The sequence below is a fragment of the Bos mutus genome, unplaced genomic scaffold (genome assembly GCF_027580195.1).
Source record: "Bos mutus isolate GX-2022 unplaced genomic scaffold, NWIPB_WYAK_1.1 CTG487, whole genome shotgun sequence".
NCBI classification, from domain to species: domain Eukaryota; kingdom Metazoa; phylum Chordata; class Mammalia; order Artiodactyla; family Bovidae; genus Bos; species Bos mutus.
In genome coordinates this window covers 1-19133 of record NW_027219970.1, presented here as the reverse complement: position 1 = coordinate 19133, position 19133 = coordinate 1, and the positions used below count along the sequence as shown (strand labels likewise).

The 19133-nt window shown below is 58.3% G+C and overlaps 1 long non-coding RNA gene, 1 other non-coding gene and 3 pseudogenes across 2 annotated transcripts in view; all 5 read left to right on the top strand.

Moving 5' to 3' along the window:
- LOC102269315 (uncharacterized) overlaps nt 1–8135 on the top strand; it is a 32737-nt gene extending 24602 nt beyond the window's left edge. Inside the window, exons 3-4 of the long non-coding RNA XR_011463516.1 lie at nt 2327–2980; nt 7740–8135. This is a non-coding gene — a long non-coding RNA (uncharacterized lncRNA). The remainder of the gene's footprint in view (nt 1–2326; nt 2981–7739) is intronic.
- A 2879-nt stretch (nt 8136–11014) lies between these two features.
- Nucleotides 11015–11132, top strand: LOC138987034 (5S ribosomal RNA). Its single transcript, XR_011463517.1, has one exon. It is a non-coding gene; the product is annotated as a 5S ribosomal RNA (ribosomal RNA).
- Nucleotides 11133–13083: 1951 nt separating this feature from the next.
- Nucleotides 13084–13200, top strand: LOC138987035 (5S ribosomal RNA; annotated as a pseudogene).
- Nucleotides 13201–15154: 1954 nt separating this feature from the next.
- On the top strand, nt 15155–15269 carry LOC138987036 (5S ribosomal RNA; annotated as a pseudogene).
- Nucleotides 15270–17245: 1976 nt separating this feature from the next.
- On the top strand, nt 17246–17365 carry LOC138987037 (5S ribosomal RNA; annotated as a pseudogene).
- The last annotated feature ends 1768 nt before the right edge of the window (nt 17366–19133 follow it).

Below are 19133 nucleotides of genomic sequence, written 5' to 3'. Positions count from 1 at the left end.
GTCCATCTCAGTGACAGTTTTCCTGCTGTGGGACCGTATCTGGTGTGTGGGCTGCTCTGGGTAAGCACTGGTGCTGCTTCAGAGACACGGCCACACGTGAGCTATTCAGGTTCCCTAGAGGACAGGAAGGAGATTTCCACTGACCTCCCTTCCCCCACTGTCTCCCCAAGGGGCTGAAAGAGAAATCCTGAGTCAACATGCCTGTTGAGAATTGCCCAGGAACTCTGTATGTTTTGTGAGATAAAATGTAGGGTTCTGGATGGTGGGGTTCAGGACCTCCCCGGTTTGGGCCCATGGGATCTTTGCAGTGCCCTGCCGTATCATGACCTGTACGCCTGAAATGTCAGCCACATCCCTTGCACCCTCCTGGGTGCCCCCTTCTCCTGGTGGCCGTCCTCCCTCTAGTGTTCCCCCCTACTCTGTCCTGAGGCCCCACCCCATCAAGCCTGTGAAGCTGGGGCTTATGTCCGGTGTCTCTGTGTGGAATTCAGCCTGGACGGTTCCTGGCAAATCCAGTGAGTGATTTTGTTTGGAGTGAGGAGGAAGCAGAAGCTTGTGTGTGCTGGGAGTTGGAGGCAAGCGGTGGGAAGATTGGAGATGGGCTTCCGGGGCAGCAGATTAGATTTGGAAGGGGTAGGGCACCTCCTCTTTGGCTTCATAATGTCTTTGGAATGAAAGCTTCTCTTTTTCTTTTTGAGAACAAATAACTTGATTTTATGACCTGTTGTCTCAGTCACCTGGGCTCCTTAACCCAGGAACCATCTTCACAAAGTCATGAGTGTAATGGTCAGCAGGCACATGAAAAGATTCTCAGCATCATTTCTTGTGCTGCTGCTGCTGCTGCTAAGTCGCTTCAGTCATGTCCGACTCTGCGACCCTATAGATGGCAGCCCACGAGGCTCCCCGGTCCCTGGGGTTCTCCAGGCAAGAACACTGGAGTGGGTTGCCATTTCCTTCTCCAATGCATAAAAGTAAAAGTGATGATGCTCAATCGTGTCCGACTCATTTCTTATGAGGGATATGCAAATCAGAACTGCAGTGGGGTACCATCTCACACTAGCCAGAGAGGCCATTGTTAGACAGTCCACAAATCATAAATGCTGGAGAGGGTGTGGTAAAAAGGGAACCCTCCTACACTGATGCTAGGAATGTCAGTGGGTGCCGCCACTATGGAGAACAGTATGGCGGTTCCTTAAAATACTACAAATAGAGCTACTATATGATCCAGAAACCCCATTCCTATCCAAAAAAAGATACATGCACCTCAGTGTTCAGTGAAGCATTATTTACAATAGCCAAAACATAAAAACAACCTCAATGTCTATCCACAGATGAATGAACAAAGACGATGTGGTACATATATACTATGGAGTAGTACTCTGCCATAAAAAATGAAAGAATGCCAATTGCAGCAATGGATGGACCTAGAGATGATCATATTAAGTGAAGTAAATAAATGAAAAACAAATATCATATAGTATCATCATATCTAAAAAAGATATAAATGAACTTATTTATAAAACAGAAACAGATTCATAGACATAGAAAATAAACCATGGTTACCAAAGAGAAAGGCTGGGGAGAGGAATAAATAGGGAGTTTGGTATTAACAGATACACACTACTATATATAAATTAGACAGTCAGCAAAGACCTGCAGTACAGCACAGGGAACTATATCCAAAAAGGATCTGAAAAAGAATATGTGTGTATATACATATATATACAGACAGACACATAGATATATATAACTGAAGCACTTTGCTGTACACCAGAAACTAACACAGCATTGTAAGTTAACTATATGCTAATCAAATCAGAGTGTTCATGAATGAGCAGGGAGTTGGGGTGGCACCCCACTCCAGTACTCTTGCCTGGAAAATCCCATGGATGGAGGAGCCTGGTGGGCTGCAGTCCATGGGGTCGCTAAGAGTCGGGCACGACTGGGCAACTTCACTTTCACTTTTCACTCTCATGCATTGGAGAAGGAAATGGCAACCCACTCCAGTGTTCTTGCCTGGAGAATCCCAGGGACGGGGGAGCCTGGTGGGCTGCCATCTATGGGGTCGCACAGAGTCGGACACGACTGAAGCGACTTAGCAATAGCAGCAGCAGGTGTCCTGGGAAGTCCCCAGGGTCCCCTTTTCCTCCTCCAGCCCTGGTGCCCTTCTGTCTCCTTGGCAGAGCATGTGCTGGTCCTGACACCACAGTCAGCTGAGGAGGGGTATCCTGCCATTTGAATAGACACGAGTTACCTCTGGGTGGGCTCCTCGGGTTGGCTGTTTGGGGATGGGATCTGACTCTCCTGTCCCGCTTCTTGACTGCAGTGGCTGCCTCCTGGTGACGACGGCAGTGTGAGCCCCGCCATGGCCCACCTGAAGCGTCAGAGTGCTTCGAGCAGCCTACTGGACCTCAGGGCAAGAGAGGCCCTGGATCCTGAGAACGAGGACCAAGAGCTGGCCCTGGAGCAGTACGTGCCCAGCGGCCTGGAGCTGGCAGCCCTGTGGCCCGAGAGCCTGCGTCCGCTGAGCAGGGCAGCCCCGACCAGAGCCCCGACAGGGACTCCAGCTCTGACTACGTGAACAAAACCTCGGAGGAGAAGGACTACGACTCGGGGCTGCCTGGAGAAGGAGGGCATCACCTACTACATCCGCTACTGCCCCGAGGATGACAGCTACCTGCAGGGCACGGACTGCGAGGGGCTGGGCTACCTGGCCCATGATATGCACCACCTGGAGATGGACGAGTGCCAGGAGGCAGTGGAGGAGTGGACGGAACTGGGGCCTGGCGACTCCCCCAAGGCCTGCCCACCCACCAAGGCCGGCTGCGGCCCCAGCAGACAGGAGTGCAGGCCCAAACACAAGGGCAGGCCCAAGTCTCTGAACCTCCCTCCCGAGGCCAAGCACCCTGCCAACGCCCAGAGGAGCTTCAAGACCAAGACCAGGACCTCGGAGAAGAGGCCCAAGTGCCCCCAAGAGGAGGTAGGATTCTGGCTGGCCCTGGGGAAGCAGATTGAGGGGCTGAGAGCAAAGGCATCTGTGGAGCCCCCAAGTCAGAATGCAAGTCAGTTCCCCATGTGTTCAGTTATGCATGGAAGTCCCGGCCACTCCTGTTCACCCATCAGATGCCGTAGTAAATGTCGAGGAAATCTTGTTGAGGCTGATTGGCAGCCAGGGCTCCCAGCAGACACCCAGCCCCCCAGCAGAGCCTGGGTCCTTCACCCGCTTGCTCTGGGTGTGCTCCTGTGGGGGTGGTCCCTGAGACTGTCGCCCCTCCCCGGGTGGTTTCAGTCAGTCATAGGGATCTGGTACTGCTGGCAAGTGCGGACAGCTGCAGCCAGTGGTTGGGGCAGTCCAGCGGCGAGGGGCAGCACCCCGAGTGCATTACACAGGGGTGGTTGAATCTGGTGACACTTCTCTGAAAGACCCGGGGCCTTGGTATGATTGGCCATTCACTGTAACTAACCATTTTGCAAATAATTATTTGAAAGTTTGACAGTCTTGGAGAAGAAATGCATGCTAATGAGGCTAGTAGATTTAAGCGTAACTGTAGCAAAGTAAGTGTGCATTCTAATAAACACTTCTGAAAAGTTACCTTTCAAAATGAAAAACTTACATGTATATAGAAAGAAGATGCATGTGAAGGAACTTCTATTTGACTAATTCTATGGAAAGTGAGAATGAACTGCTTTCATTTTTTTTTTTTAATTGGAGTATAGTTTCTTTACAATGTTGTTAGTTTCTGCATTTCCCTCTTCCTATGTTACTGTAAAGCCATCTCTAGACCTTATGTAATTTAATCCATAAATTGTTCAGTTGTATGTATGTGTTTATTGCATTTTTTACATATTTATACAAAATCATAATGGCTCCTAAGACAAAATTAATGGTAACCCTTTAATATCATGAAATATCTAGTAGATATTCAAATTTGTTATTCTGTAGTTTTTATAGGGTCTTTCTTTGATTGAAAATCCCAATAACAGGCACATATTGCCTTTGCTTGTTATATCTCCTTTGAGCCTTTTTGTTGTCATTTAGTTTGTGGGGAGGGGGTGGTGTAAGCAGGGGTCTTTTTTTTCATGATATTTTTTATCTGGGAAACTCAAAATATCTCACAAATTATACTCATGGATTCCATATGACCTCAAGAAAATTAATCACTCTGTGCATCAGACTCTACATCTTTAAAATGAGAATAATTAGACATCAATCCAATTAGCAATCATTTATTGTATCCCCATAAGATTAATGACATTATTTAAATATTTTTTTAAAATAAAGTTTTAAAGGCATTTTACTGTTATACAGAGCATACAAGTAAGCATATTGAAGATGGGCTTGAGATCAGGTACACTATGAACAACATGAAGTGATACACAAAGATTTGGTTGGGCCAGCTCAAGCCATCCAGTAGTCATGTACAGATGTGAAAACTGGACCATAAGGAAGGCTGAGCACCGAAGGTTGATCACTATGCTTTCAAAGTGTGGTGCTGGAGAAGACTCTTGAGAGTTCCTTGGACAGCAAGGAGATCAAACCTATCAATCCTAAAAGAAATCAACCCTGAATATTCATTGGAAGGACTGAGACTGAAGCTGAAGCTCCAATACTTTGTCCACCTGATGCAAAGAGCTGACCCATTGGAAAAGACCCTGATGCTAGGAAAGATTGAAAGCAGGAGGAGAAGGGGGAGTCAGAGGATGAGATGGTTGGATGGCATCACTGATTCAATGGACATGAGTTTGAGCAAACTCCAGGAGATTGTGATGGACAGGGAGGCCTGGCATGCTGCAGTCCATGGGGTCGAAAAGAGTCCGACACAAATGAGCAACTGAACAACAAGCTCAGGTTATATTTTGTCATCAGCATTTGGGAAAATGTTTGCTTTAAATACAGTTTTTTTTTTTTCTTATTTTAATTGGAATGTAATTGCTTTACAATGCTGTGTTAATCTCTGCTGTACAACAATGAGAATCAGCTGTATGCATATGTATATCCCCTCTCTCTTGAGCCTCACTCTCACCCTCCACACCCATCCCACCTCTAGATCATCACAGAGCACCGAGCTGAGCTCTTTTTATACAGCAGCTTCGCACCAACTATTTATTTTATTTTATTTATTTATTTTTTTTTATTCAGGGCAAAATTTTAAAAATCATTTATTCATGAATCTGGAATGGATTCCCTCTCCCCCAACGCCCACACACATGATGACAGGAAAAGAAGGCAAACAGTGGTGTCCAGTCTCATTACACAGTGATGATACGACTCTCAAATCAGTCTACTGATCACAGCAAAGAGGACGCTAACACCAATGAACTCGACACGATCACGTTTAAGAAGTTCATCAAAATCAGGTCTTTCTTATGAAAGAGGATTTGGAGTACGACCTCAGACAAGAATAACAGCACAGTTCTCTCTTACAATGTCTATTTCACCGCACTCTGCCTACAGAGAAGAGCTAGCTAGCAAAGTTCAGAGTTCACCTGGGGGGTTGCCTTGCAAGTTTCAACCTCAGGCTCTTAGTCTCCTGGAGGTCAGATCAGCTAATGTCCAGAAGTTGTGTGTGTGTGTGTGTGTGTGTGCGTGCGTGTGTGTGTGTGTGCACACTCAGTCACTCAATCCTGACTCTTTGTGACCCCATGGACTGCAGCTCACCAGGCTCCTTTGTCCATGGGATTTTCCAGGCAAGAATGCTGGAGTGGGTTGCCATTTCCTTCTCCACAACTATTTATTTTACACATAGTAGTGTATATATGTCAATGCTACTCTCTCAATTTGTCCCACCCTCCCCTCCCCCAACTGTGTCCACAAGCCCATTCTCTATGTCTGTGCCTCTGTTCCTGCCTTGCAAAGCTCTTAAAATATTCTTTGTATCATTGATGTTAACTGCTGCTGCTGCTGCTGCTGCTGCTAAGTCGCTTCAGTTGTGTCCGACTCTGTGCGACCCCATAGACGGCAGCCCACTAGGTTTCTCTATTATGTGTATTCGTATTGGTTTATCTGTATCCTGCTTCATTCTCAGGTGCACTTTTGAGAACTCATCTCTCTCTTCAATTATGTAGAATTATCAGATATCTCTTCAAATGTTTCTACTCTTACTCCAGCTGGTCTCTTTTTCTTTAGCTCAGGTTTGTTAGAATATATGAAGCTGTCCTCCATATCTCTTAGTTTCACTCTAGAATATTTATATCTGTCTCTGCCTGTCCCTCCTACATGCATGTGGCCTCAGATGCCAGTGGAGTGGTGTCCACAAACTTGCACCAAACTCTTTTGTTCAACAGGCAACACCAGGGACGCATAGTTTATCACCAAACCATTGAGAAGAGCTCACTTCCCTTCTTATAGTCCAAATGTTTATTACTACGGGAAGGATTAGGTCACCTTTTTATTTCTGTGAAATAATTATTTAGGGTACTATGTAGTAGGTTGAAAGTTGTTGACCTCTATGTACTGACATGGAAAAATTGCTAAGACATCTTAAATAAAAAAGCAAATACAAGTAATGCATACAGTTGACATCATATGCACCTATACACACACAATGTATGTGTATGTATATATATACATATGTGGAGGAGGGCATGGCAACCCACTCTAGTACTCTTGCCTGGATAATCCCATGCACTGAGGAGCCTGGCAGGCTACAGCCCATAGGGTCGCAAAGAGCCGGACATGAGTGAAGTGACTTATATAAACTTTAATTGATATGCCTATTAGTCAGACTGCAAAGTTTAGAGCCAGCCATCACCGAGAATTGATGTTTTCAAATCGTGGTGCTGGAGAAGACTCTTGAGAGTCCGTTGGACTGAAAGGAAATCAAACCAGTCAATCTTAAAGGAAATCAACCCTGAATATTCATTGGAAGGACTGATGCTAAAGCTAAAGTTCCAATACTTTGGCCACCTGATGTCAAGAGCTGACCCGCTGAAAAAGACCCTGATGTTGGGAAAGATTGAAGGCAGGAGGAGAAGGGACAACAAAGGATGAGATGGTTGGATGGCATCATTGACTCAATGGACGTGAGTTTGAGTAAACCCTGGGAGACAGTGAAGGACAGAGAAGTCTGGCATGTTGCAGTCCATGGGGTCACAAAGAGTTGGACACGACTGAGTGCCGAAGCACAGAACAGCACAAACCCACCCCCATGCTCAGTAACTCCCTGGAAATGCTCACAGTTCCCTAGTCGGAGAACTAAGATCCCACATGCCACACTGCATGGCCAAAATAAAAGTAATAACCAGACAGTTTGGCAGATGGGAGGTTTGGAGATCAGGGAAGCACTGGTATTTGTTGAGTACCTTCTATAAATGGTGCTAAGAGCTGCTTATCTGTTATCCCATTTTGATCTCTTGGCCATTTATATGGCAGGCCTCATCTCCCTCTTATAAATGAGGAACCCAAGGCTCTTAGGAAAAATAATTTGTGAGGACTCATCAATAGTGTTGTCACAAGAACATACTACGAAGTGGAGAAGACATCATTTAGGCCCTAAGGAGAAATGTTTACTAATGGAGAAAATTCTTAAGCTTGTGGTTCCTCACCTAGGAAAATTTAGCAACCTCCTTTTTGGTCTCTAGAAGTATTAACCTTATTTTTGTGATGGTTAAAGAATGGTTCTGCCCAAAGGCAGAGGAGTTAGACACATGAGTTTGCAAAGTTTCTTCTAAGTCTTACAAAACTATAATTTGGTGTTTTTATGATTTCAGATGTGTTCTTATTTATTTCCTTTTCTTAGGGTGGATAATATAGATGCAGCCGTGATGGATTTGAAAGAAAAGATTTGTATTCTAAGTGAAGAGGCCAAAATAGGAGCACACAGAAAACCAATAATCTTTCTCCATCCTGGTGACTGTGGTGGAGTCCTTGTGGAATTGGAGCAAGCCTGATGAGTAATTCACAAGAAACTGATTGCCCTGAAAAAGTCTTATCACAGTGTGCTTTGACACTGAGTCCTTCCCTGCTTCTATCACTGAGAAGTCAGAACTAAATTACAGAAAGGGAATTTTTTTAAATTATATGTGTAAGTATACATATATATACACACAAAATATTTGCTGATTACTTTGGATTTTTTCCTGATTTGGAGAAAACTTTAATTACTGAATACTTATGGCACATTATTAAAATCATATTCATAGAAACAAATTATTCCTGTTCTGAAATGGGGTGATTGAGTACAGTGTGTCTGCTGTGTGGAAGCGGGTGCAGGATGGAGGCAATGAGGACGCCTGACAGCTGCATGGCCATGTATCCGGGACAAGGGCTTCCTAAGGATGTTATGGAGAGTTTTTTTAGAGCAAACTATTTAAGGATAAGGAGTCTTTACCTCAGAATTTTTGTTCTTCTGCAGCAGCACATGTTCACAATTTCCTTATTTTGGGGGCTAGTGCTGGATTATGAACAGGAAGTTTTGTGGCAAACTTGGTGCCTAATCTAGTGGGTGCATAGATAAGTAATTTTTTTTAAGTCGGTAGCCATAGAAAATTGGAAATATCAAAGGAACATCTTATTCAAAGGTGGGCACAATAAAGGACAGACAGAACTGGTAATGACCTAATAGAAGCAGAAGAGATCAAGAAGAGATGGAAAGAATACACTGAAGAACTATACAAAAAAAGATCTTAATGATCTGGATAACCACAATGATGTAGGCTCTCACTCAGAGTCAGGCATCCTGGAGTGTGGAGTCAAGTGGGCCTTAGGAAACAATGCTGCCAATAAATCCAGTGGGGGGAATGGAATTCCAAAAGACTTATTTAAAATCCTAAAACATGATGCTATTAAAGTGCTGCGCTCAATATATCAGCAAATTTGGAAAAACCTAGCAGAGGCCACAGGACTGGCAAAGGTCAATCCTCATCCCAATCCCCAAGAAGAGCATTACTAAGGAATTGTCAAACCACTGGACAATTGCACGCATCTCCCATGCTAGTAAGGTTATGCTCAAAGTCCTCCAAGCTAGGCTTCAGCAGTACGTGAACCAAGAACTTCCAGATATTCAAGCTGGGTTTAGAAAAGGCAGGGGAACCAGAAATGAAATTGCCAACATTTGCTGGACCATCAGAGAAGGCAATGGCACCCCACTCCAGTACTCTTGCCTGGAAAATCCCATGGATGGAGGAGCCTGGTAGGCTGCAGTCCATGGGGTCGCTAAGAGTCAGATAGGACTGAGCGACTTCACTTTCGCTTTTCACTTTCAGGCATTGGAGAAGGAAATGGCAACCCACTCCAGTGTTCTTGCCTGGAGAATCCCAGGGACGGGGGAGCCTGGTGGGCTGCCGTCTGTGGGGTCCCACAGAGTCAGACACTGAAGTGACTTAGCAGCTGGACCATAGAGAAAGCAAGGGAATTCCAGAAAAACATCTACTTCTGTTTCACTGACTATGCTAGAGCCTTTGACTGTGTGGATCATAACGAACTGTGGAAAATTCTTAAAGAGATGAGAATACCAGACTGCCTTACCTGTCTCCTGAGAAAGCTGTATGCAGGTCAAGAAGCATCAGTTAGAACACTGTTTGGAACAACTGACTGGTTCAGGATTGAGAATGGGGTACCACACAGCTGTTTATGTAACATAGCAAGAGGACCACAGAGACTTCCAAACCCCGCCGCCACACCCTGTCCCCTCCATTCTGGGTTCCCCGCCCCAGTCGACCAGACCCCACCGCCGCCACCGACACACACACACACACACTCACGCACTCACCCTCTGGCCTGGGGCGGGCTGGGTCTCGCCAGAGGCTGCCGGGGGGGGGACCTTTGAGACCTCGGATGCGAGGAAGTCCGGGGTCCCCACGGGTGATTGCCAGCCCCAGGGCGCTGCGCCCAGCCGGGCCCGCTGCCCAAGGCTGACGCCTCCCTTAGGGAAGCTGCTTCTGCCGCACGGCCTCTCTCTGAGGTGTGTCACGGTCTGTGCCAGTGTGTCTATCTCGAGCGGATGCCATCCCCGTCCCCTGTCCGCCTCCCGCTCTCCGCCTTCTGTCAGTCGCCGGTGTCTCCCTCTCTGTCTCTCCCCTCCCCGCGTGTGCCTGCGCGCGCGCGTCTGTCTGTCTGTCTGTCTGTCTGTCTGCATCTGCCTCGCGCCGCCTTGGGAGTGTGTCTCTGAACCTTCATCTCTTTCTGTCTCTGTCTCTCCTGACCCCGCCTCCCACGGGTGCTATGGCTGTGGCCCTGGCTGCCGCTGCTGCTGGCGCCGCCGGCTGTCTCACGGGCGGGGTGCCTGCCTGCGAGTGTCTGTGTGTCTGTCCGCAGTGCCTGCATGTCGCTCGCCTGCTCTCCCGGAAGGTCCTGTGCTTGGAGGGCGGCGTGGGGCAAGGGGGGGCCTCGGGAGGGCGGCGGGGCGGGCGGACGAGCTCTTGGTTCACCGCGCTGGTGGCTCCAGGTGGCTTTGGGCACCGGGCAGGTGCCGGGCAGGATGGGCGCCAGGGCCACGGCTGGCTGCGCGCACAGGCCCGCAGGAGGCTCAGAGGACCGCTGGCCCCAGCGGGCCCGGGCCAGAGAGCCCGGGCCACGTGGCCCTGAGCAGCGGCGGCCTTGGGGGGGGGGGGGGGGGGGGGGGGGGGGGGGGGGGGGGGGGGGGGGGGAGGGGTGGCTGAGGGGGCGGCGGCTCTCGAGCGGGCCGGGCCTGAGGGTCCCAGGGTGGGAGAGCGCCAAGACCTCCGCCCCGCCCACACCCCTCCGCCGCCCCACACCCCACCCCACACCCCACCCCACCCCACCCCACGCCACGCCCGATCCGCCGCAGGCATGCCGGGCCGGGCTGCCCGGGTCCAGGGTCCCGGTCCCGAAGCCCCGTGGTCCTCGGCCGGGCCAGGCGGGTGCTGGCCGGGGTGGCGGTGTGCGGGGGGGAGCGGGCGCCGCCGCCACACGGCCGCCGACTCCGGTCGCGGGTCGCAGCTCAAGGCAGCAGCGCGCGCCCCGGAGAGCTGCGGCCGGCTGGCCCGAGCGGCAGGTCGGAGCGAAAGGCAGGCGCAGCGCAGGGCTCTTAGGGCGCCGGGCGGCAGCCGCCTCGCTTACGGCCATACCACCCTGAACGCGCCCGATCTCGCCTGATCTCGAAGCTAAGCAGGGTCGGGCCTGGTTAGTACTTGGATGGGAGACCGCCTGGGAATACCGGGTGCTGTAGGCTTTTTTCTTTCTTTTTTTTTTTTTGCCTCCTCTCCTTTAGCGCCCGCCCCACCCCCCAAGCCCCACCTGCCGCTGGCCCTCGCACCCCAGCGCGCCAGAGCGGTCGCCTGCCTTCCAGCCCCTCCCGGGTGGGTGGCCGGGCCCCGACTCCCGCTGCAGACCTGGGTTGCCTCCGGCGGCCCGCGAGCCCCTCCGCATTCGGCTTCCAGGAAACCAGAGGACCGGCGAGGGCGGGGTGGAGGGGGTGCTCTCTCTGGGGCTCCTTTGGCAGGCCTCAGGCACTTCTGGGGGGGCCCTGCCCCAGCCCCCCGCCGCAGCCGCAGCCCCCCGCCCGCCCCCAGCCCCACCCCTCGACGATCCTCGCAGGCAACCGCTGGGTTCTGCAGGCGCGCAAGACAACACTCACACACACACACACAAAAAGTCACGACACACACACCCCGCCCCACCGCCGCCGAAAAGGTCAAGAGCCGGAGACCACAGGTAAGGGAGACGGAGAAAGAGGGAGAGAGAGAGACAGACAGCAAGAGGACCACACAGACTTCCAAACCCCGCCGCCACACCCTGTCCCCTCCATTCTGGGTTCCCCTGCCCCCAGTCGACCAGACCCCACCGCCGCCCACCGACACACTCACACACACACTCACGCACTCACCCTCTGGCCTGGGGCGGGGGCTGGGTCTCGCCAGAGGTGGCTGCCGGCGGGGGGACTTTGAGACCTCGGATGCGAGGAAGTCCGGGGTCCCCACGGGTGATTGCCAGCCCCAGGGCGCCATGCCCAGCCGGGCCCGCTGCCCAAGGCTGACGCCTCCCTAGGGAAGCTGCTTCTGCCGCACGGCCTCTCTCTGAGGTGTGTCACGGTCTGTGCCAGTGTGTCTATCTCGAGCGGATGCCATCCCCGTCCCCTGTCCGCCTCCCGCTCTCCGCCTTCTGTCAGTCGCCGGGTGTCTCCCTCTCTGTCTCTCCTCCCCCGTGTGCCTGCGCGCCGCGGTGTCTGTCTGTCTGTCTGTCTGTCTGTCTGCATCTGCCTCGCGCCGCCTTGGGAGTGTGTCTCTGAACCTTCATCTCTTTCTGTCTCTGTCTCTCCTGACCCCGCCTCCCACGGGTGCTATGGCTGTGGCCCTGGCTGCCGCTGCTGCTGGCGCCGCCGCTGTCTCACGGGCGGGTGCCTGCGAGTGTCTGTGTGTCTGTCCGCAGCCTGCATGTCGCTCGCCTGCTCTCCGGAAGGTCCTGTGCTTGAGGGCGGCGTAAAGGGGGGGGGCCTCGGGAGGGCGAAGGGCGGGGCGGACGAGCTCTGGTTCACCGCGCTGGTGGCTCCAGGTGGCTTTGGGCACCGGGCAGGTGCCGGGCAGGATGGGCGCCAGGGCCACGGCTGGCTGCGCGACAGGCCCGCAGGAGGCTCAGAGGACCGCGGGCCCCAGCGGGCCCCGGCCAGAGAGCCCGGGCCACGTGGCCCTGAGCAGCGGGGCGGCCTTGGTGGGGTGGGGGGGGGGGGGGGGGCGGGGGAGGGGCGGGCGGGAGGGGGAGAGGTGGCTGAGGGGGCGGCGGCCTCCGAGCGGGCCGGGCCTGAGGGTCCCAGGGTGGGAGAGCGCCAAGACCTCCGCCTCCGCCCACCCCCTCCGCCTCACACCCCACCACCCCACCCCACCCCACCCCACCCCACCCCACGCCCGATCCGCCGCAGGCATGCCGGGCCGGGCTGCCCGGGTCCAGGGTCCCGGTCCCGAAGCCCTGTGGTCCTCGGCCGGGCCAGGCGGGTGCTGGCCGGGGTGGCGGTGTGGGGGGGGCGGAGCGGCGCCGCCGCCACACGGCCGCCGGGACTCCGGTCGCGGGTCGCAGCCTGGCGCAGCGCGCGCCTGCGGAGAGCTGCGGCCGGGCTGGCCCGAGCGGCAGGTCGGAGCGAAAGGCAGGCGCAGCGCAGGGGCTCTTAGGGCGCCGCGGCAGCCGCCTTCGCCTACGGCCATACCACCCCTGAACGCGCCCGATCTCGCCTGATCTCGAAGCTAAGCAGGGTCGGGCCTGGTTAGTACTTGATGGGAGACCGCCTGGGAATACCGGTGCTGTAGGCTTTTCTTTCTTTTTTTTTTTTTTTTTTTTCCTCTCTTTTTAGCGCCCGCCCACCCCCCGCAAGCCCCACCTGCCGCTGGCCCTCGCACCCCAGCGCCAGAGAGCGGTCGCCTGCCTTCCAGCCCCTCCCGGGTGGGTGGCCGGGCCCCGACTCCCGCTGCAGACCTGGGTTGCCTCCGGCGCCCGCGAGCCCTCCGCATTCGGGCTCCAGGAAACCAGAGGACCGGGCGAGGGCGGGGGTGGAGGGGTGCTCTCTGGGGCTCCTTTGGCAGGCCTCAGGCACTTTCTGGGCCCCCGCCCCAGCCCCCCGCCGCAGCCGCAGCCCCGCCCGCCCCCAGCCCCACCCCTCGACGATCCTCGCAGGCAACCGCTGGGTTCTGCAGGCGCGCCAAGACAACACTCACACACACACAAAAACAGTCACGCACACACACACCCCCCCCCACCGCCGCCGAAAAGGTCAAGAGCCGGAGACCACAGGTAAGGGAGACGGAGAAAGAGGGAGAGAGAGAGACAGACAGCAAGAGGACCACACAGACTTCCAAACCCCGCCGCCACACCCTGTCCCCTCCATTCTGGGTTCCCTGCCCCAGTCGACCAGACCCCACCGCCGCCCACCGACACACTCACACACACACTCACACGCACTCACCCTCTGGCCTGGGGCGGGGGCTGGGTCTCGCCAGAGGTGGCTGCCGGGGGGGGACCTTTGAGACCTCGGATGCGAGGAAGTCCGGGGTCCCCACGGGTGATTGCCAGCCCCAGGGCGCTGCGCCCAGCCGGGCCCGCTGCCCAAGGCTGACGCCTCCCTTAGGGAAGCTGCTTCGCCGCACGGCCTCTCTCTGAGGTGTGTCACGGTCTGTGCCAGTGTGTCTATCTCGAGCGGATGCCATCCCCGTCCCCTGTCCGCCTCCCGCTCTCCGCCTTCTGTCAGTCGCCGGGTGTCTCCTCTCTCTGTCTCCTCCTCCCGTGTGCCTGCGCGCGCGCGTGTCGTCTGTCTGTCTGTCTGTCTGTCTGCATCTGCCTCGCGCCGCCTTGGGAGTGTGTCTCTGAACCTTCATCTCTTTCTGTCTCTGTCTCTCCTGACCCCGCCTCCCACGGGTGCTATGGCTGTGGCCCTGGCTGCCGCTGGGCTGGCGCCGCCGGGCTGTCTCACGTGGCGGTGCCTGCGAGTGTCTGTGTGTCTGTCCGTGCCTGCATGTCGCTCGCCTGCTCTCTCCGGAAGGTCCTGTGCTTGGAGGGCGGCGTAAAGGGGCAAGGGGGGGCCTCGGAGGGCGGCGGGGCGGGCGGACGAGCTCTTGGTTCACCGCGCTGGTGGCTCCAGGTGGCTTTGGGCACCGGGCAGGTGCCGGGCAGGATGGGCGCCAGGGCCACGGCTGGCTGCGACAGGCCCGCAGGAGGCTCAGAGGACCGCTGGCCCCAGCGGGCCCCGGCCAGAGAGCCCGGGCCACGTGGCCCTGAGCAGCGGGGCCTTGGGGGGGGGGGGGGGGGGGGGGGGGGAGGGGGGGGGGGGGGGCGGGGGGGGAGAGGTGGCTGAGGGGGGGGCGGCGGCTCCGAGCGGGGGCCGGGCCTGAGGGTCCCAGGGTGGAGAGCGCCAAGACCTCCGCCCCGCCACCCCTCCGCGCCGCACCCCACCCCACCCCACCCCACCCCACCCCCCCACCCCACGCCCGATCCGCCGCAGGCATGCCGGGCCGGGCTGCCCGGGTCCAGGGTCCCGGTCCCGAAGCCCTGTGGTCCTCGGCCGGGCCAGGCGGGTGCTGGCCGGGGTGGCGGTGTGCGGGGGCGGAGCGGCGCCGGCCGCCACACGGCCGCCGACTCCGGTCGCGGGTCGCAGCCTGGCGCAGCAGCGCGCGCCCGTGGAGAGCTGCGGCCGGCTGGCCCGAGCGGCAGGTCGGAGCGAAAGGCAGGCGCGCAGCGCAGGGCTCTTAGGGCGCCGGGCGGCAGCCGCCTCGCGCCACGGCCATACCACCCTGAACGCGCCCGATCTCGCCTGATCTCGAAGCTAAGCAGGGTCGGGCCTGGTTAGTACTTGATGGGAGACCGCCTGGGAATACCGGTGCTGTAGGCTTTTTTTCTTTCTTTTTTTTTTTTTTGCCTCCTCTCCTTTAGCGCCCGCCCCACCCCGCAAGCCCCACCTGCCGCTGGCCCTCGCACCCCAGCGCCAGAGAGCGGTCGCCTGCCTTCCAGCCCCCTCCCGGGTGGGTGGCCGGGCCCCGACTCCCGCTGCAGACCTGGGTTGCCTCCGGGCGCCCGCGAGCCCCTCCGCATTCGGGCTTCCAGGAAACCAGAGGACCGGGCGAGGGCGGGGGGAGGGGGGGTGCTCTCTCTGGGGCTCCTTGGCAGGCCTCAGGCACTTCTGGGGGGCCCTGCCCCAGCCCCCCCGCCGCAGCCGCAGCCCCCGCCCGCCCCCAGCCCCACCCCTCGACGCATCCTCGCAGGCAACCGCTGGGTCTCTCAGAGCGCCACCACAAGCACAACACTCACACACACACACACAAACAAAACAGTCACGACACACACACCCCGCCCCACCGCCGCCGAAAAAGGTCAAGAGCCGAGACCACAGGTAAGGGAGACGGAGAAAGAGGGAGAGAGAGAGACAGACAGCAAGAGGACCACACAGACTTCCAAACCCCGCCGCCACACCCTGTCCCCTCCATTCTGGGTTCCCCTGCCCCCAGTCGACCAGACCCCACCGCCGCCACCGACACACTCACACACACACTCACGCACGCACTCACCCTCTGGCCTGGGGCGGGGGCTGGGTCTCGCCAGAGGGGCTGCCGGCGGGGGGGACCTTGAGACCTCGGATGCGAGGAAGTCCGGGGTCCCCACGGGTGATTGCCAGCCCCAGGGCGCCATGCCCAGCCGGGCCCGCTGCCCAAGGCTGACGCCTCCCCTAGGGAAGCTGCTTCTGCCGCACGGCCTCTCTCTGAGGTGTGTCACGGTCTGTGCCAGTGTGTCTATCTCGAGCGGATGCCATCCCCGTCCCCTGTCCGCCTCCCGCTCTCCGCCTTCTGTCAGTCGCCGGTGTCTCCCTCTCTGTCTCTCCTCCTCCCGTGTGCCTGCGCGCCGCCGTGTCGTCTGTCTGTCTGTCTGTCTGTCTGCATCTGCCTCGCGCCGCCTTGGGAGTGTGTCTCTGAACCTTCATCTCTTTCTGTCTCTGTCTCTCCTGACCCCGCCTCCCACGGGTGCTATGGCTGTGGCCCTGGCTGCCGCTGGCTGGCGCCGCCGGGCTGTCTCACGTGGCGGGTGCCTGCGAGTGTCTGTGTGTCTGTCCGCAGCCTGCATGTCGCTCGCCTGCTCCTCCGGAAGGTCCTGTGCTTGAGGGCGGCGTAAAGGGCGGGGGCCTCGGAGGGCGGCGGGCGGGCGGACGAGCTCTTGGTTCACCGCGCTGGTGGCTCCAGGTGGCTTTGGGCACCGGGCAGGTGCCGGGCAGGATGGGCGCCAGGGCCACGGCTGGCTGCGCAGGCCCGCAGGAGGCTCAGAGGACCGCTGGGCCCCAGCGGGCCCCGGCCAGAGAGCCCGGGCCACGTGGCCCTGAGCAGCGGGGGCCTTGGTGGGGTGGCGGGGGGGGGGGGGGAGGGGGGGGGGGGGGGGGGGGGGAGGGGGAGAGGTGGCTGAGGGGCGGCGGCCTCCGAGCGGGCCGGGCCTGAGGGTCCCAGGGTGGGAGAGCGCCAAGACCTCCGCCCCGCCACACCCCCCCGCCACTCACACCCACCCCACCCCACCCCACCCCACCCCACCCCACGCCTGATCCGCCGCCGCAGGCATGCCGGGCCGGGCTGCCCGGGTCCAGGGTCCTGGTCCCGAAGCCCCGTGGTCCTCGGCCGGGCCAGGCGGGTGCTGGCCGGGGTGGCGGTGTGCGGGGGGGCGGAGCGGGCGCCGGCCGCCACACGGCCGCCGACTCCGGGTCGCGGGTCGCAGCCTGGCGCAGCAGCGCGCGCCCGCGGAGAGCTGCGGGCCGGCTGGCCCGAGCGGCAGGTCGGAGCGAAAGGCAGGCGCAGCGCAGGGCTCTTAGGGCGCCGGCGGCAGCCGCCGCCGCTTCACGGCCATACCAACCCTGAACGCGCCCGATCTCTCGCCTGATCTCGAAGCTAAGCAGGGTCGGGCCTGGTTAGTACTTGGATGGGAGACCGCCTGGGAATACCGGTGCTGTAGGCTTTTTTTCTTTTTTTTTTTTTTTTGCCTCCTCTCCTTTAGCGCCCGCCCCACCCCGCAAGCCCCACCTGCCGCTGGCCCTCGCACCCCAGCGCCAGAGCGGTCGCCTGCCTTCCAGCCCCCCCCGGGTGGGGGCCGGGCCCCGACTCCCGCTGCAGACCTGGGTTGCCTCCGGCGGCCCGCGAGCCCCTCCGCATTCGCTTCCAGGAAACCAGAGGACCGGGCGAGGGCGGGGGAGGAGGGGTGCTCTCTCTGGGGCTCCTTTGGCAGGCCTCAGGCACTTCTGGGGGGCCCCGCCCCAGCCCCGCCGCAGCCGCAGCCCCCGCCCGCCCCAGCCCCACCCCGACGACGATCCTCGCAGGCAACCGCTGGGTCTCTGCAGCGCCACAAGACAACACTCACACACACACACACAAAACAGTCACGCACACACACACCCCGCCCCACCGCCGCCGAGAAAGGTCAAGAGCCGGAGACCACAGGTAAGGGAGACGGAGAAAGAGGGAGAGAGAGAGACAGACAGCAAGAGGACCACACAGACTTCCAAACCCCCGGCCGCCACACCCTGTCCCCTCCATTCTGGGTTTCCCCCGGCCCCCAGTCGACCAGACCCCACCGTCGCCCACCGACACACTCACACACACACTCTCACGCACTCACCCTCTGGCCTGGGGGCGGGGGCTGGGTCTCGCCAGAGGGGGCTGCCGGCGGGGACCTTTGAGACCTCGGATGCGAGGAAGTCCGGGGTCCCCACGGGTGATTGCCAGCCCCAGGGCGCCATGCGCCCAGCCGGGCCCGCTGCCCAAGGCTGACGCCTCCCTTAGGGAAGCTGCTTCGCCGCACGGCCTCTCTGAGAGGTGTGTCACGGTCTGTGCCAGTGTGTCTATCTCGGAGCGGATGCCATCCCCGTCCCCTGTCCGCCTCCCGCTCTCCGCCTTCTGTCAGTCGCCGTGTCTCCTCTCTGTGTCTCTCCTCCCCGTGTGCCCTGCGCGCGCGTGTTCGTCTGTCTGTCTGTCTGTCTGTCTGCATCTGCCTCGCGCCGCCTTGGGAGTGTGTCTCTGAACCTTCATCTCTTTCTGTCTCTGTCTCTCCTGACCCCGCCTCCCACGGGTGCTATGGCTGTGGCCCTGGCTGCCGCTGGCTGGCGCCGCCGGGTGTCTCACGTGGCGCGGTGCCTGCGAGTGTCTGTGTGTCTGTCCGTGTGCCTGCATGTCGCTCGCCTGCTCTCCCGAAGGTCCTGTGCTTGGAGGGCGGCGTAAAGGGCAAGGGGGCCTCGGAGGGCGAAGGGGGGGGGGCGGACGAGCTCTGGTTCACCGCGCTGGTGGCTCCAGGTGGCTTTGGGCACCGGGCAGGTGCCGGGCAGGATGGGCGCCAGGGCCACGGCTGGCTGCGCGCGACAGGCCCGCAGGAGGCTCAGAGGACCGCGGGCCCCCAGCGGCCCCGGGCCAGAGAGCCCGGGCCACGTGGCCCTGAGCAGCGGGCGCCTTGGTGGGGGGGGGGGGGGGGGGCGGGGGGAGGGGGGGAGGGGGGGGCGGGGGGGGAGGTGGCTGAGGGGGCGGCGGCCCCGAGCGGGGCCGGGCCTGAGGGTCCCAGGGTGGGAGAGCGCCAAGACCTCCGCCCACCACCCTCCGCCCACCCCACCCCACCCCACCCCACCCCACCCCACCCCACCCCACGCCCGATCCGCCGCAGGCATGCCGGGCCGGGCTGCCCGGGTCCAGGGTCCTGGTCCCGAAGCCCTGTGGTCCTCGGCCGGGCCAGGCGGGTGCTG